The following is a 17638-nucleotide window of genomic DNA, read 5'->3' on the forward strand; positions in this document are numbered from 1 at the left end:
TGTAAACTTAACTTCATTCTCTCTGATAGCATCATCTATCCCTTTATTCAGCCCATGAAATTATTCATTACAAATAAGGATTTGGAAAGAGGAGACAGCCAAAAGAAGGTAGTCCAAGTCAGAATGTAAGATTCAGCACAGACCAGTGCCCAAGAGGGAACCAGGCTTCTATATTAATTTTTCTATAGATAAGCTCAAAAAAGACATTTCTTACATTAGAGCAAAGATATCGTCTTAGCTGTGCATGCCTGCCTGCTGCAGCTTGGGCCAGCTACTGGTACTGAACATCCTCAAGTTTCAGATTCCTTCAAAGGCCCCTGAGCTGATGAGAACCATGTCTACCATCAGATTAACTTTTCCCCTACACAAAGTTCGGAATTGGCCCATGGCCCTCAAGCTAATGTGATTCCCTAGGGATTCATTTCATTTACACAGCTAATATTGGTTGATCAGGTTTACATACCAACTGTCTTCACAGGGGCCAAGGAAACAATGAAAAACATACCATTCCTTTTCTTAATGAGTATACAATTGAACGAGTAGGCAAAGATCTGAACAATTTCAATAACATATGAGGAGTGCTATGTTAGAGGTATGTTAGAGATAACTATAGCAAGAACAGAAAGGACACTTCTCAAATCCAGCTAGGGGAGGAGTAAAGAAACACTCTGGGGGATTTAAAATGTTTCATGAGCCACTGAAAGTTTGGATCAGTGCTGCAATTGTGAAGGGAGTTCTGAGGTTAGAAATCCCTACTGATGCCAAGCCAGAGTGGTCCTTGTATTCCACAGTAAACAGGTCAGACTTCAATGCAACAGGAAATACAGGGTTTTTGTTTTGTGTGTGTGTGTGGTGTTTTGTTTTTTGTTTTTTGGTTTTTTTTTGTTTTTGTTTTTGTTTTTTTTGCAGGCACAGTGGACAGTGAGAGAGAGAGAGACAGAAAGGTCTTCCCTTTCTGTTGGTTCACCCTCCAATGGCCACTGCGGCCGGTGCACTGCGCTGATCCGAAGGCAGGAGCCAGGTGCTTCTCCTGGTCTCCCATGGGGTGCAGGGCCCAAGCACTTGGGCCATCCTCCACTGCACTCCCAGGCCACAGCAGAGAGTTGGATAGGAAGAGGAGCAACCAGGACAGAATCCAGCACCCTGACCGGGACTAGAACCCGGTGTGCTGGCGCTGAAGGCAGAGGATTAGCCTATTGAGCCGTGGTGCCGGCCTAATACAGTTTTAAGCAGTTTTAAGCACAGCAGTTACATGATCAGAGGGATGGTTAGGGATGTCTCTGAGTTCACCATGATTCATAAGGCTAAAGGAATCATCTAGTCTAGAGGTACAAAAAACCTGAGATTACCAGTAGGGATAGAAAAATTGCAGGAGCTCTTAAAGAGGCACAATCATTAGATGTGGGAATTGAGTGGACAATGACAGAGGGTAGTTAATGAGAGTTATAAGTAAAGGCAAGCACTCAAGTTTCTTGCTGGGCAAGCACATAATTGATGAAGTATGTTAAAAGTAGGTTTTCAGGAAAATTTTATATGACAAATTTGACTTTTTGAATATTTAGTACAGAAGCGTCTATAGAACATCCAGGTGGAACTGTCCACCATGCAGTAATCACAGGAGTGGGAACATGGGATACAAGTCTGCAACACAAACATTTGAGAGTCATTGACATGGAGGTAATGAATGAAACCTTAAAGACTGATAATGTCACCATGGGTAATGAAGACAGAAGCAGCCTGGAGGCAAGTGTAAATAAAGAGGATACCATCTCTGGAAGATGAGCTCATCTTCCTCTACTATCCCTCGAAGTGATTTGTCTTCTTTCCTAACCCCTTCGTCCTATCCCAGGTCCTGCTAGGATTGTAGCTCTGTTCTAAACCCTAAGACTGCTTGATGGATTCCCAGAAAATCTTTAAGATTTGACCCAACAAGCTTATTTTTAGAGAAGACTTGACACATCTCTAACCACATGCTAATGACTAGAGCCTTCCTTCCATCTAACCATCTTCTGGGATGAACCTACATTCTAGCTCTTCCTAGAGACCCCTGGTGTTTGTTCAGCCCCTTCTATGTTGCAGACCACACTGATGATTGGCAGATCTCCTTGGCCCACTGGCCATCTCCTTTTGATCTTCAGCAAATTTGAATTTTAGAACAAAATCTGATTCTACCACTTAATAACTGTACAATCTCTGGCAAGTTACTCTTTCTAAATATTTTCTCTATCTGCAAAATGGATGAATAATTCCTACCTGCCAGTGCTATTTAGGACTGACTGAGAACATGCACATAAAGTTCTTGGCACTTATCTGAAAATTAATACATTTTACTTCTTTCTATATTTTCTTCAGCTTCATTTTAAGTAATGTGAAAGCAGTATGATACAGTGGAAATAAGTACTGCCTGTAGTAAATGCTTGAATGTTTATATTTTTAGAGTACTAAAATGGGTTTCAAATTACCTTGCTTCTGTGTGAGTGATTTTATGTGTGCCAGTTCTCTTTCTGAGCTTCAGTTTTCTGATTTGTAAAATTATGATGATAATACCTGTGTTATTTACTTCACAGTTATCATGAACCTCAAAGATAATGCATGTGACAGCACTTAGAAAACTAGAAAGTTTTTTTTAAAAACACAAACTATTATCTCAAGCATTACATTTCACTCACAGCAGATATTCACAGATATTCATAAACTTTTTTATATTGTTACAAGGACACATTAGACAGTCTCACCCTGTGACCAGAAAATATTTATGTATTGCTATTTAATTATTTGAATTGCCTATAAAAGATTTCACTTAAAAATACTCAGGAAGATTATTTTATTCCCATGAGACTGACTTAGTGTATAGGCTTATTGAGCAATTAGTGAAAGATACTATGTTTGTCCCTAGGAACATAAAGTGGAAATATCTAATATCTGACTTTTGGAAATTAACAGTTTGAATGTATATAGTCAAATACAATTCTATATAGGAATAAGGTTTGTGGATTTAGTGGATATATAGCCAGATAAGACTGAAAGGATCAGAAAAATGCTCTTCTATATGGTGAAAGCACATTGTTTGTTTGTTTGTTTTTTAATTTATTTATTTGAAAGTCAGAGTTACAGAGAGAGAGACAGAGAGAGAGAGACAGAGACAGAGAGATCTTCCATCCACTGGTTCACTCCCCATGTGGCTACAATAGCCAGCGCTGGGTCAGGCCAAAGCCAGGAGTTTCTGCCAGGTCTCCCACATGGGTGGCAGGGGCCCAAACACTTGAGTCATCAGGGAGCTGTACTGGAAGTGGAGCAGCCGGGACTCAAACTAGCACCCATATGGAATGCCAGCATCACAGGTGGTGGCCTAACCCGCCCAGCCATGACACCAGGCCCAGCACACTGGGTTTTGAAGGATGATTGACAGAGATTACCCAGGTGACCACCTCTATGAAGTAGACATCCTGAAGATATTCCAAACAGAAGCAGCACCAACAAAGAAACCAAAGGCTTTAATGCATTTGACAAATCACTATGACTCTAACACCACTGGTTTGTATTTTGGGGGGAAATAGGAAATGGAGAAAGAGAGGAAGAAGTAAGACTAAGTCCAAATATTGATACACTATGCGAAGAAGAGCAATATGTGTAAGTCATGTGATAGAAATGTTTTAAGTATTAGGGCCCATGTGATGAGAATAAAATTTGTCTTGGTTATCTTTGGGAATAGAGTGACACTAGAAGCAGAAGAACAGTGGGGAGGGGGTGATTATTGCACTGATACAGGCTAGAATTAATGAGGTCCTTAGATAGGAAGTGAGTCAAGCTTTTTTAGAGGAGATCTGATTACTGACCAAATGGGATAACTCAAAGAGAAGAAAAAAATTAGGATTATGCTCACATTTTCTGACTATAGAAACACACTGGACAAAGATCTAGGAACATGCCCTGAAAATATGAGCAGATCCTTTTTTTTTTTTAACATGCTCCTAAAAGGAGCAGACACATGAGGCTCAAAATAAAATGAATGATGATTCTTCTTTATGGTTGCTTATTTTTAATTTATTATTTACTTGATAGAGAGCCACAGAGACAGAGAAAGAGTGAGACCAAGCCCGAGAGAGATAATCTTAAATCCACTTGTTCATTCCCCCAGATGTCTGCAACAGCCAGGGATGGACTAGATAAAACCAACAGCCTAGAACTCCGTCAGGTGTCCCACAGGGGTAGCAGAGACCCAAAGGCTTGAGCCATCATATGCTGCCTCTCAAAAAGCATATTAACAGGAAACTGGATTGGAAGTGGAAGACCTGGGACTCACACTCACAAGACAACATGGGATGTCAGTATCCTAAGCAGCAGCTTAACCTGGTACATCAGAATGCCCACTCCCTTACTGACAATTCATAAACATGAAACAATCTTGTGAATAATACATTTACATAACCCTATCAGGATTAAGTGTCTGCATTTCCATTTTAGATGTTAGCAATAGGAATATTCTTTAATTCTTTCAGTTTGTTATTTTAGAGGTCTTATCATAGCCAATTTTCTTAAGGCTTTAATCTGAAATCACTGAATAATAATAATTACAAACACTTAATATCATTTAATATGCATAAGTTTCAAGTGCTTTAAATACATAAATCCATTTACTAATCAAATCCTATGACAAAGGTTATTGGTGTTATCTCTAAATAAAGATACTAAGGCATGGGGGAAGTTAAATGGCATTCCCAATGTTGTACAGAGAGTAGATATAAGAGCCAGGAAACAAATATAGGCTATCTGGGACCAGAAGGTATGCATTTGGCTGCTGTACCATTAAAGGTGGATTATAGGAAAGGGACTTTGTTACATTGGGTGAAGCTGTAGTACTGAAGTATGACTTTCACCAGTCTTAGGGTCAGAATCTAAGACTCTTAAAAGCCTTTCATGTATATACCTCATATGCTGTATTAAAATGTGAATGGAATATTTTATTCAGGGAGGGATATAAAGAATAAAAAGCAGACTGGCACTGTGCTACTGCAGGTAAAGTCGCCACCTGGAGCTCCCAGCATCCCATATTGGTGCCAGTTCAAGTCCTGGCTGCTCCACTTCCAGTCCAGTTCCCTGCTAATGTGCCTGGGAAAGCAGTAGAACATGGCCCAAGTACTTGGGCCTCTGTACTCACATGGGAAACTTGGAAGAAGCTCCTGGCTCCAGATGGGCGCAGCCCTGGCCACTGTGGTCATTTGGGGGAGTGAATGAGTGGATGGAAGATATAAATATATATATCTGCCTCTGCCTCTGCCTCTCTGTAACTCTGCCTTTCAAATAAATAAATACATCTTAAAAAAAGAATAAAAACACACAAACCTGAGTTCATATCCCAATTGGACTGAGGAACCCAATTGCTTAGTTTTTTTTTTTTTTTTTTGCTTTTTTTTTTTTTTTTTTGACAGGCAGAGTGGACAGTGAGAGAGAGAGACAGAGAGAAAGGTCTTCCTTTGCCGTTGGTTCACCCTCCAATGGCCGCTGTGGCCGACGCACTGCGGCCCGCGCACCGCGCTGATCCGATGGCAGGAGCCAGGAGCCAGGTGCTTTTCCTGGTCTCCCATGGGGTGCAGGGCCCAAGCACCTGGGCCATCCTCCACTGCACTCCCGGGCCACAGCAGAGAGCTGGCCTGGAAGAGGGGCAACCGGGACAGAATCCGGCACCCCAACCGGGACTAGAACCCGGTGTGCCGGCGCCGCTAGGCGGAGGATTAGCCTAGTGAGCCGCGGCGCCGGCCCCAATTGCTTAGTTTTAAATATTCATGAGTTGAGTGACTACGGATGAATTGACATCTATGGTTCTCATTGGCTATTCTACAAATTAAACACAATATGACCTACCATACAGGGATATGAGGAGGATTCAGTGAGAAAATGTACCTGAAATACTCATCCACATTTTCATCATACAATGTATCATCACTATTCTCAGCACTTTACATATATGAATTCATTTAATGCCCTCAACAAGCTTATGAGATCAGTACTGTTTTTTATCTTCATCCCGGTTTTACAGATAAGAAAGCCGAGGCACAAGGAGATGAAACAACTTGCCCAAATCCATTCATCGAGTAACCAGCAGCCTAAGTGGCTCTAACCCTTCTCCCCTGCCCTCAACTGTCTTGCTATGCTGACACTCGTATCATCCATATCACATAGGTATATTTAGACAACCTTCCTGCTTAAATATGGACCTTTCATGTTTGTATACAAGGTAATTTCATTCTTTTTCTGATATGACAGAAATAGCTCCTAAAAGTAGATAAAAAGTGGCTTAATACTAGTAAGTGAAATGGAAGAATAAAAGATCTTAAAGACCAGCTATGAAAGAAAAAGTAGAAGAATTTCACCTCTTCACAATAATCAACTGGAAGCCACTGCTCACCAACAAGTACACAGGTCATGTTCATAACTGACTAGTTGTGGTGACTCAGTCCACTACTGACCATGGCAGCTGTTATTTCAAAGAGCTATTAACTCAAAATAAACCTGTTACTGCATAGCTATGTTAGTATCTAGCTTACATAATCAAACTGGTTGGGTGTGAAGTCTGACCTCCTCTTTGTAAACACATGATTTTGGACCAGCCATCTCTTTCTCTCCCTCTATGTCCTAGGGATGAAGTATGGATTAGAGACCATCTTAAATCCCTAAAAGCACATCTGTTCTGGAATTAGCACTCAGGGAATGGTAGCAACTATGATTATTATTTAAAAAAAAAAAGCTAGTGAATTTTTTTTTTAAATCCAGTTCCTAGGACTTTTTACCTGTCCAAATAGATCATTGATCTCTTCACTTCAAAACCAATGATCATATTTTTTTTTTGACAGGCAGAGTGGACAGTGAGAGAGAGAGAGAGACAGAGAGAAAGGTCTTCCTTTGCCGTTGGTTCACCCTCCAATGGCCGCCGCGGCCGGCGCACTGCGGCCGGCGCACCGCGCTGATCCGATGGCAGGAGCCAGGAGCCAGGTGCTTTTCCTGGTCTCCCCATGGGGTGCAGGGCCCAAGCACCTGGGCCATCCTCCACTGCACTCCCGGGCCACAGCAGAGAGCTGGCCTGGAAGAGGGGCAACCAGGACAGAATCCGGCACCCCAACCGGGACTAGAACCCGGTGTGCCGGCGCCGCTAGGCAGAGGATTAGCCTAGTGAGCCGCGGCGCTGGCCACCAATGATCATATTCTGTTTTAAGTCTCACAAGTTCTAATCTCCCAAAGAGTTCAAATAATATTATAATTCAATATGAGATTGTGTTTGTGCAGTCCTTCCTCTTCGCACTTTCCTGACATTTTGGATTGAATTTACTCATTAAAGCTGCACATCTTTTCACAGCAAGTTATCTTTGCAATTGAGAATTACAGACCACAGAAATCAGGTCAATGAAAAGTTCTAATTGCACTCTGCTATCTTCCTTACACACCTTCCTTTATAATTCAGTACCTCCAGATGGGATCTCAGAACTGCTGGATGACTGCAGCCCATTAGCATTTCCAGCCTGTCTTTTACTATTCGAGTAGGGTAAAGGGTCAGCCTTCCCCAAAACATCCTTGTCTCTAAACCTCAGTTGTTTAAGACTTGTCCTGAGTAAAAGCCCACAGTGCATTATTTAGAATATATTTCAGGCAAATAAAATGTTTACACCCACAGACTGAAAATGATCTTCACACATCAAATGAAATCTGATCAGTTTACAACCCAACGTGAACAGAACTCCCAAATTAGGCACTTCCAAATGCAGCACAGCAAACACTGCCAAGCCAGCAGTGGAGAAATCAAAGCCCCTCTAAATCCTCCTTCCACGACATATAAAATATTCAGCAGTGTAGAGGTCAAAGACTAGGAGGGGGAAAAGGTATAAAAGAAAAGTAAGATAGCTGATTTTTTTTAGCATGAAGAGATATAACTTAATTATTCTTTTATGCAGAAAATCCTTTTGGCTGTACACATGAATAAGAACACTCAAGACAGCAACATTTTTCTTATAATTAGAAGAAATTATGATGTCTCTTTTGAAAGGCAGAATTTTCCTTATCATGAAAAACAATGTTCTTTATCATCCTTACTTTTTATTAGAGCCTTCAAAATGAGGTTTTCTTGAACCTCTTGAAATAAATCCATTCCACTTTGAACTGCCGGAACTAACTATTAAAATGTAGCCTGATTCATTCTGAGAAGTAGCCACATGCTCACTTGCCTGGGATAATAATGACTGCCAGGTGAATTATAAAGAACACGGAATGCCTTTATCCTATGACCTGAACTGTCCTGAGATAGAAAATGTATTGATCACCCTTTTTAATAGGCTGACATGCCTCATCTTTGCCTTCATTTATTTATATTTCCAAGTATTTGTTAAGTGAGACAATGTGCAAAGCATTGAGAAAAAGATTACATTGGCTGCAGGGGCTGCAAAAATCAAGCTTAGCCGTGCATCATGTATAAGTATTATAATAATCAAAGAAATGAAGGGAATTTTTTTTTCAGACAGAATTTGAAAGCATTTGGAAAGCTAGCAATGCTTTTTAATTCCACGTCAACTCTTCACAAACACAGATTGCACAATTCTGACTTGTTATTGGCAACTAATGAAAATATTGACACCAGGGATGCAAAATCACAGGGCAAAAGCTAATCTGCTTGCCAGTCTACACTGAATTCTAGAAGAACTTTTTAGGGTGCTTTTCACAGCATCTGGTTCAAGGTTTGCTTTAGTACTGGGGACTCACTCTCCCATGCACAAACTCAGTGTGAGCAAGGCTTCGATCCTTTCATTGTGGCTTTATTATTTTCTTTTGCATTGTTCTTCCTAATTAACTTTTACTTCTGTTTCTCACAAGCCTGAAGCATCCTTAGAAGATCTGAAAAGAGGAAGAAGGGAATAAATTAAATGCCTTTCCAATAGGTATGCCTCTATGAGCTCCCATAAAAACTCATGTTTATCCGCAGCATGTTAATATTTACATTAAAGTGTAATTGCCTATAATCATGTCTGCCTCCTTCTATTAGATAGTAAGTTCTTGGAGGGAAGAGGCCGTTTTCTGTGTATTTTTTTAACTTTAACCATTTAACAACCATATTTGATGCTGTAAATAATTTCTAAAGGAAGAACCGATGTTCCTTCTATTCTACCCTATACCTTCCACATACATCATATTCAATTTATGCAGATTTGAATCTTTATAGAGCCTCAACCATGTATAAGACTCTGTGCTACCTACCACAGAACTAAAAGCAAGTATAAACAATGAAACAGTGTTTCTATTCTTAGAAAGGTAAGAAGGGAAAGATAAAATGAATGAAAACTAATGTAAAAGGGGCAAAATTTGAAGTTTTAAGAATAGCAGGAGTCACACAGGATTAAAACATGTCCATCTAACAAGTCTATAGAATTACACTGAGCCACTATTCCCTGTATGTATAATCACAGACAAATATGTAAAGATGGCATTGGTAATCAACTTCAAAAAGGTCACACTGGGATAGGCATTTAGTCTAGCAGTTAGGACACCGATGTCCCAAGTCAGAGTACCTGGGTTTGAATCCCAGTTCTGATTCCTGACTCAAGCTTCATTTAATGCAGATCCCGGGAGACAGTGGAGATGGCTAAGTAACTGGGCTCCTGCCACTGACAGGTGAGACCTAGATTGACTTTCAGGCTCCCATTTTTGGCCTTTGCCCAGTTCCAGCATTTGAAGGCATTTGGGGAATGAATCAACAAATGGGGGAGTTTGCGCTGGCACTTTCTCTCTCTCTCCCCCTTTCTCGCTATTATCTTTCCCTTCTTTATTCCCTCCCTAGGTAAATAAATAAACTTAAGAGAAAAAGATCAAATGCCCACCATGACTGCACCATAGGCCCATGAACATGAGCTGCAAATGTGTAACGAGGGAATTTAGAGCCCAAGGCAAGGGATGAAGGCCATTTAGCTGAGGGCCAGGGATAGTTTTCCTGTAGGAGATATTATCCACAGTGGGCCAGAGAGGCTGGGTAGGCTATCATCAAGAAAAGATAGGAGCACAACAATGTACATGGGGTGGGGAACAACCACTCCCACCAGAAGGGAGTCCAGGAAAGGCTTAGGACTTGGAATTGCTACTTTGGTCTGGAGACTGGAGTGGAAGTTGAAGGAGAATACATCATCAAGGTGAGGTCTCACTGGCTAAGCAACCACTGAAATTCAAGATAACAAATATTTCTACCTGAATTCACTTCAGAAGGACTTACAGGAGAACTAGAATGTTGGAAGACCCAGATGGGCTTCTCTTTTAAGACAAGAGACAGTTGTTCCATGTCCCTCTCATTCTTCACAGGTTGGGAAATTTAGGTTATAAAACATATAATTTAGCTGCAGACAAAAGTCAGAAGTAGATTCCCATCTCATATTTGCATATTCACCCACAGGGTCAGAGGTTTTTCAACCCATAGCAACCCCATCAGGTAGAAACCTGATCAGAGTATCTGCAAATAATTTTGAAAAACTTTAACAGTTTGTACCAAATTGCTTTTTATGTAAAGATATCTACAAATGTGTTATTTATTGCATAATTAGGAAACTCAGAACACTCTAAAGATACAAATATAATGTGACTATCATTAATTATCTGCACTCTATTATTTGTGTGCATATTGATAAAAAACAAATATATCAACCACCAAATATGAGTCAGGTTCAAAACAAGGTTGAGGTGATTGCGAAGCTGACCGAGACAGATTCCTGCTCATGAATATTTACAACTTGGGAATCAAGAAAGAAAATCAACAGTGGAAGAGGTTTGGCCACTATGGAGCCATACATTACTTCCCCAAATATGAAAACTAGACAATCACTTGTTTTTTACAAAGACAGGTTATATATTTATTCACAATGCACTTTATTAAAATCTTTATTGATTTTTATAATAAGAAAATGGTAATATTTAAAAATTATAATGTAATCTTTGGGCCCAGAGGATAAAACAATTTGATTAAAAGCACCTAAAGAAATATTTCAATGAACAATCAAGAGAACTTAGTGGAGAAACAAATAATAAAAGGAGCAATTCTTTGTCTCTCAATAAAGGTAATCCTTGAAGATAAACATATTATTAAATTATAGAATTAAGACAACACTGATTCGTCTCTATGTTATAGCAATATAAAACAAATCCAGCTCATTATTGATTGGATAATCTGCTCTTGGATCTGGGTCACAGGGCTTAAAGTCACTCTGGTTGACTATATTCTCATGACTGCCAAGAATAGATATCGTAAGAATCACTAAATGACCATTTCATATTACTTCCTTCCACTTTTAACAGCCTGAGTTCTGTATGTAGCCATACATATAAACCACACATATACCTAATTTCTTTTAAAACAAAATCAATCAGTTCTGATGCAGGATGAATTCTAATTAACCCATTCGGTAAGAGTTTTCTGCCATCATTTTAGCAGGTGAAACATGTTATTGAGAATGCCATTGTTTTCTTGCTATCTATACATGACCACCTCTTAGGAGATTTCAACAAAGGGTCTTTGTAGTTTGCCCTTTTGGGCAAATGGCTGGATCCTAAGGAGTTAACATACTTTAAGACTTGAAAGAGAAAAATGTTCCTAGCAAAAAAGGCTTACAGCTAAATAATGAGTGCCAAGGTTGAGGCTGCTCTTTCTTGCTTTAGTGCTAGAGCTGCATTATTCACAACTGCCAATCAGCTAATCTGAAAAGAATTTGTTCTTTACTGCATTTCTCCTTTATTGCTCCCACCCCACTGGTCTGGTGTACATTGCCTCCAGCTAGGAGGGTTTAGAAATAGCTCCTAAACAGACAACAAATGCTGGACCGTGAATCGAAGGGCAGCAGACACCGTGGAGTGAAAGGGCTTTTGCTCACCCCCATTTCCTTTTCACATTTAGCCTTTGCTACTGCAGCCCTGAAAAGCCCAGACTATTGCAAAAGGAGAAATTGCCTGTCAATTTTTGAAAATTCAACACTGAGCTGTTACTGAAGATTCAGAGTACAGGACTGGCTGCAGCTCCCTGAGATATTGGTGGTTAAAAAGAAAAGAAAGAAAAGAACTTTCTAACTGTAACTCAACAGGAAATGAATTTTAGCCAATGAGAAAGCGGCCACTGCACAACCTGAGTGCAATTGTATATGAGGTGGGGGAATCAGACATCATGATTTACTGTTGAAACAAAGAGCTGTGCACGTAAAATGAAGCTCCATGTTTTGCAATTATCCTGACATTGACATTTTGAGTATCCTTATAAACGCTTGCTGCATTATTATGCCAAATGTGTACGTGCATGTACATGAGCAATGTTAGCAGACATGAATATAGATTCACATGTAAATAACTGGAGATGTATCTTTTAGCCAAGCAAGGGGTAGTATCTTGAAGAACTTGATTAATGCCCCAGGGTACTTTTTTCCCCTTGGTATATTCATGAAGCACCAGTTAAGAATGTTGGAATTTATGTAGGTCTACTGGGGAGTAATTATCACTCGATGCATTAGCAGTGAAAAAAATCAGAGATCGTTGCCAGCTCTCCTCACTTGCAAAGCAAAGCTAAACGTTCTCCCAGACTGAGTCTAACGGTTTTTGTTAATTTCTTGCAACAATTCACCGAGTGGCAATACAGGAGTGACACTGGCTGCAGTTGCTGAGGAAGAGCAACATAGAATGGGAATCAGAGATGTAAGAGGCTCTTCATTTTAAACTAGAAAGTTCTGCATGACCAGGGGATGTTAAGCTGGCAGGCTCACAAGTAGGTAAAGGTGGTTTGGGCTTGAGCTGGTGTGCTTTTAGCACTAGTGTTGATTCTTGAGCTGAAGTCCATGGACCTGTTCAGACTGTAGGGGCTGGCTGGGCTGGATGGTTACCACGGCTAACTCATACATGTGCTGATTGTATTTCTAATCCCACACCAGCGCAATCCAACACTTGCAAAGCAGCCCCAGCACAGCTCTCAGCCCCAGGACCCTAGCACCTTACTCTTCAGAGATGCCTAACCAGGTGCCCAACTCCTCTCTCCACTACTTCCCTGCCATGGTCAGCCAGGCCTCCTTCCCTCCCTCGCCTCAGACTCATAGATCTGCTTCCTGCCTCTCCACTAAATCCCGTTTTGCTCCATAATGCTTCACTCTCCAAGGGAGCAGGGTGTGAGTTTGCGACCATCAGGCGTTCAGTGGCACCGCAGCCCACAGTCCACTGTACAGAGTCAGAGCAACTCAGCTTCGAGACAACCAGGCCACAATGCGGACCTGAGGAGTAGGGCAACAGCCAAAACGGATGCAGCATCCAGTTGTCAGAACAAGGAAAAATAATCGAATCATTTAACAGACCCAATGGCGCCTAACATGGCATGTCATTTTATTTTTTAGTCAGAGACAATTCATTTGTTAAGACAGACCGCTGAAAATCCAATGCATCATTTTGTCCTCCTGAAAGAATGCCCCTCTCCTGCCGCCTTGGTGATGAATATGTAATGCCAGTTAAATGTGACTTTGTTAGACAAGAACTATATCCATGTGGCTTAGATGCACATGCAGACATACGTGCTTATACATACTCTATCTAGAGAGGTGAGAGAGTGCGAAGAGAAAAGGGAAGGGGGAGGAGAGCGATGGCGCATGCAAGTGAGAGCGCATGCGCATGAGCACTGTAGCCCAAAAAAAAAAAAAAAAAAAAAAAATTCAAAGGACTCACTGCAATGCAGTTTTACATACAGGCCTGTAGGAGCAACCGGAATGTTATTAGACCATAAAAGCACATCAGGCTGATTTATGGTTTCTGATCAAGGTTTCTGTGAAAATTACTCTGCATCACCGGCTCAAGGTGACTGCTACCATTAATGTGTGGAAAATAAATGAGATGGGGAGGCCGATAGCAGGGGAAGGAAAGGAAGCTCCGAAGCCGTTTATACAGCACAGGTTCCCCATTTTGCTTTGCAGTGCAGAGAAGCCTGTCATCAAAATGATTGCTGTGGGGCAGAAAAGGCAATTCTTGGTAATTAGATCTTATGGCAAGGAGCAGGGGCTTTCTCATATCGAATGTATCAAGATATTGGGACCTGCATACCATCTTTTCCGTTTTCGTCTCATATTCAGATAACTATAGCCTCCATTTAAGGGGAAAGTATTGTAACACTGTTTTCCTGACTCTGGTTTTATGTATCCATTCATTCCTCTTCTGTTTCTCCTGACTCCGTTTGCTACTAATAGTATCCATCTCCTCCAAATAAATACTCTTTCATATGTGAGGCTTTCCAAGGGAACGGATTTATCGGGAACTATTTTACATGCTATCGAATTACCACCATAGATTTCCAGTAGCCTTCCCATTGCAGCCTGTTTACAATTCAACACCAAAGCATGCCATAGATGGATGTCGCGCTTATTTAGATGGAAGCACACACCATAGATCACAAGATTCTCATACAAGATAGTTGCCAAAAAGGTAGAAATGCTGTTTCCTGAAACAATGCCATTCTCCTCCTTTTGCCAGCACTCAGTATCTCCACAGTGATTTGTATCTGGGGATTACAATCTGTTACTGATTTTGACTCCATATTCAGGTAGCTTTCTTGCTGGCAGGACACTAATGATTTTAACCATACTATCCTGCCTAGGTAAAGGTAAGGAAAATAAGCACTGGCTCAACTACTGTGAGTAAGTAGTTGTTTTGTGGTGGCTTTGCTATGGACAACAGGGAGGATGCTAGGCAATGCTCCAAACCTCTTTGGTTTCTTGGTTTGTTCAACTTTACACAAATAAGACATTTTCTATAGCACCTTCCAACACTATTTTTTCTTATTTCAAATTCTTCCTCATGAACCACATTATTCAGGGATTCAACCCATCACTACCAATACCCTAGAAACAAAGAAAGGGATTACTTAATTCTGCGTCTTATTCTCCCTTCTCTTTTTTTTTTTATCTTTTATTTAATGAATATAAATTTCCAAAGTACGACTCATGGGTTACAATGGCTTTCCCCCCCATACCGTCCCTCCCACCCACAACCCTCCCCTTTCCCACTCCCTCTCCCCTTCCATTCACATCAAGATTCATTTTCGATTATCTTAATATACAGAAGATCAGCTTAGTATACATTAAGTAAGGATTTCAACAGTTTGTTCCCACACAGAAACATAAAGTGAAAAATAATAGATGATTTTTTTTAAATGATGATGAAATCAGATCAGACCTATTGTCATGTTTAATCCCAGTGAGAGTCAAGTTGGGAATTGATAATTTCTTTTTTTTTTTTTTTTTACAGAAGATCAGTTTAGTGTACATTAAGTAAAGATTTCAATCGTTTGCACCCCCATAGAAACACAAAGTGAAATATACTGTTTGAGTACTCGTTATAGCATTAAGCCTCAGTGTACAGCACATTAAGGACAGAGATCCTACATGAGGAGTAAGTGCACAGTGACTCCTGTTGTTGACTTTACAAATTGACACTCCTGTTTATGGCATCAGTAATCTCCCTATGCACCAGTCATGAGTTTCCAAGGCTATGGAAGCCCCTTGAGTTCTCCGACTCTTATCTTGTTTAGACAAGGTCATAGTCAAAGTGGAGGTTCTCTCCTCCCTTCAGAGAAAGGCACCTCCCTCTTTGAAGACCTGTTCTTTCCACTGGGATCTCACTCACAGAGATCTTTTTGCCAGAGTGTCTTGGCTTTCCATGCCTGAAATACTCTCATGGGCTTTTCAGCCTCTCCCTTCTCTTAACATACCCTTACATATCCACGAGCTTATATTTGTAGACACACTTTATGCTTGAAGGAGCACATTTTTTTTTTACAGGCAGAGTTAGACAGTGAGAGAGAGAGACAGAGAGACAGAGAGAAAGGTCTTCCTTTCCATTGGTTCACCCCCAAAATGGCTGCTACGGCCAGCACGCTGTGCTGATCTGAAGCCAGGAGCCAGGTGCTTCCTCCTGGTCTCCCATGCAGGTGTAGGGCCCAAGCACTTGCGGCATCTTCCACTGCCCTCCTGGACCACAGCAAAGAGCTAGACAGAATCCGGTGCCCCAAGCAGGACTAGAACCCGGGGTGCCGGCACCACAGGTGGAGGATTAGCCAAGTGAGCCGCGGTGCCGGCCTGAAGGAGCACATTTTAAGACAGGAGAAAAGCCAGAAAGTCTGTCACTATATGGGCATCCTGAGGTGACCATTTCATTTTCTGATGAAAAATTTAGCTCTGGGAATAATTATTAAACGCTACATGGAGAAGAGAGAGCACGCAGATGTACACCAAAGTAAGGCATCATCAGAGGTGTAGCCAGACTGCTGTTACCTGACGGCCGTGACACAAGCTGAATGGAACCATATCCACGTGTCTCACTTAACACAGAGTCATCCCTCTATTTAGGTGGCTTCACTTAATTTGTCAGGAGCCACTTTTTACAGCAAAATACCCACAATTTGTTAGGTTTTCTTTTTAGCTTCAAAAAGATAAGTTGAGCATTAGGAAGATCCATCTGTAAACTTGAAGGCTAACGGTTCAGCATTTGGAACGCAACGACCAATGAGAAAATGTGAATGCTACAGGAAAAATGAACTACTTTCTTGCTTTACAAAATACACAAACATTTTTAATAAGAAATGGGTAAGTGGTTAATCACAAATATTCCCTTCTCAAAAAAAAAAAAAAAAAAAAAAAAAAAAAAAAAAAAAAAGCACCTCTCAGAAATCTGTCATTTTGATGACCTTAATGCCTTAATGTAATCTGTGGAAATTCTATGGCCTGTTTCAGCTACACAACCGCATCAGTAGTGTTTCAGTATCTGCACCAGGCTTGGAGAATTTTCACTTCCAGGTATGGTGTTACTCCTGTGTCATTCTGCCTTCCCTGACCAGAGCCTCGACATCTTCAACTCCCTCTTTCCCTCCCTGCCTCCTGAGAGATTATATTTAAGTGTTGGGAGGAAATATCATGGAAAGACTACCGAGAAAAGGAACTGTAACTTTCAGCCTCATAGAACATATTTGGGAAGGCCTCAGAGTGTGACTACCTTCATGGACACGACATAGAAAGAAAGGTAGCAACACATGAGTGTCTGAGTTATCTCCGACTGTGGCCTTAGCCCAGCAACCTGCCACTCTGAAGTCAGCAAGTTATCCTCAGCATTGCTCTGGGTGGATTAGAATCAACTGCTTTTGCTAATAATAATAAACACTGAATATCTGACTTCCCACAGAAGGCTTTAGTTTAGTCAGCTCAGGCTGGTCTAGCATATTACCACAGACTGGATGGCTTATAAACAATAAGAATTTATTTCTCACAGTAGAAGTCTGAAGTAAGAGTGCCAACACAGTAGGGTTCTGGTGCAGGCCCTCTGCTGTCTCGCTGAATTCTCATATGGTGCAAAGAAAACAAGGTAGCTCTCTAGACTCACAGATACTCGTCCTAGGACACAGCATGGTTCAACTGTCTGCAGTGCCAGCATCAAATATGGGCACTAGTTCATGTCACAGCGGCCCCACTTCCAACCCAGCTCACTGCTAATGCACCTGAGAAAGAAAGATGATACTTGGGTCCATGTACCCACATGGGATCTCTGGATGAGCTCCAGGCTTCTATCTTTCTGTCTTTGACCTGGTCCAGCCCTGGCCATTGCAGCCATTAAC

Source organism: Oryctolagus cuniculus, chromosome 12, assembly GCF_964237555.1.
Source record: "Oryctolagus cuniculus chromosome 12, mOryCun1.1, whole genome shotgun sequence".
NCBI classification, from domain to species: domain Eukaryota; kingdom Metazoa; phylum Chordata; class Mammalia; order Lagomorpha; family Leporidae; genus Oryctolagus; species Oryctolagus cuniculus.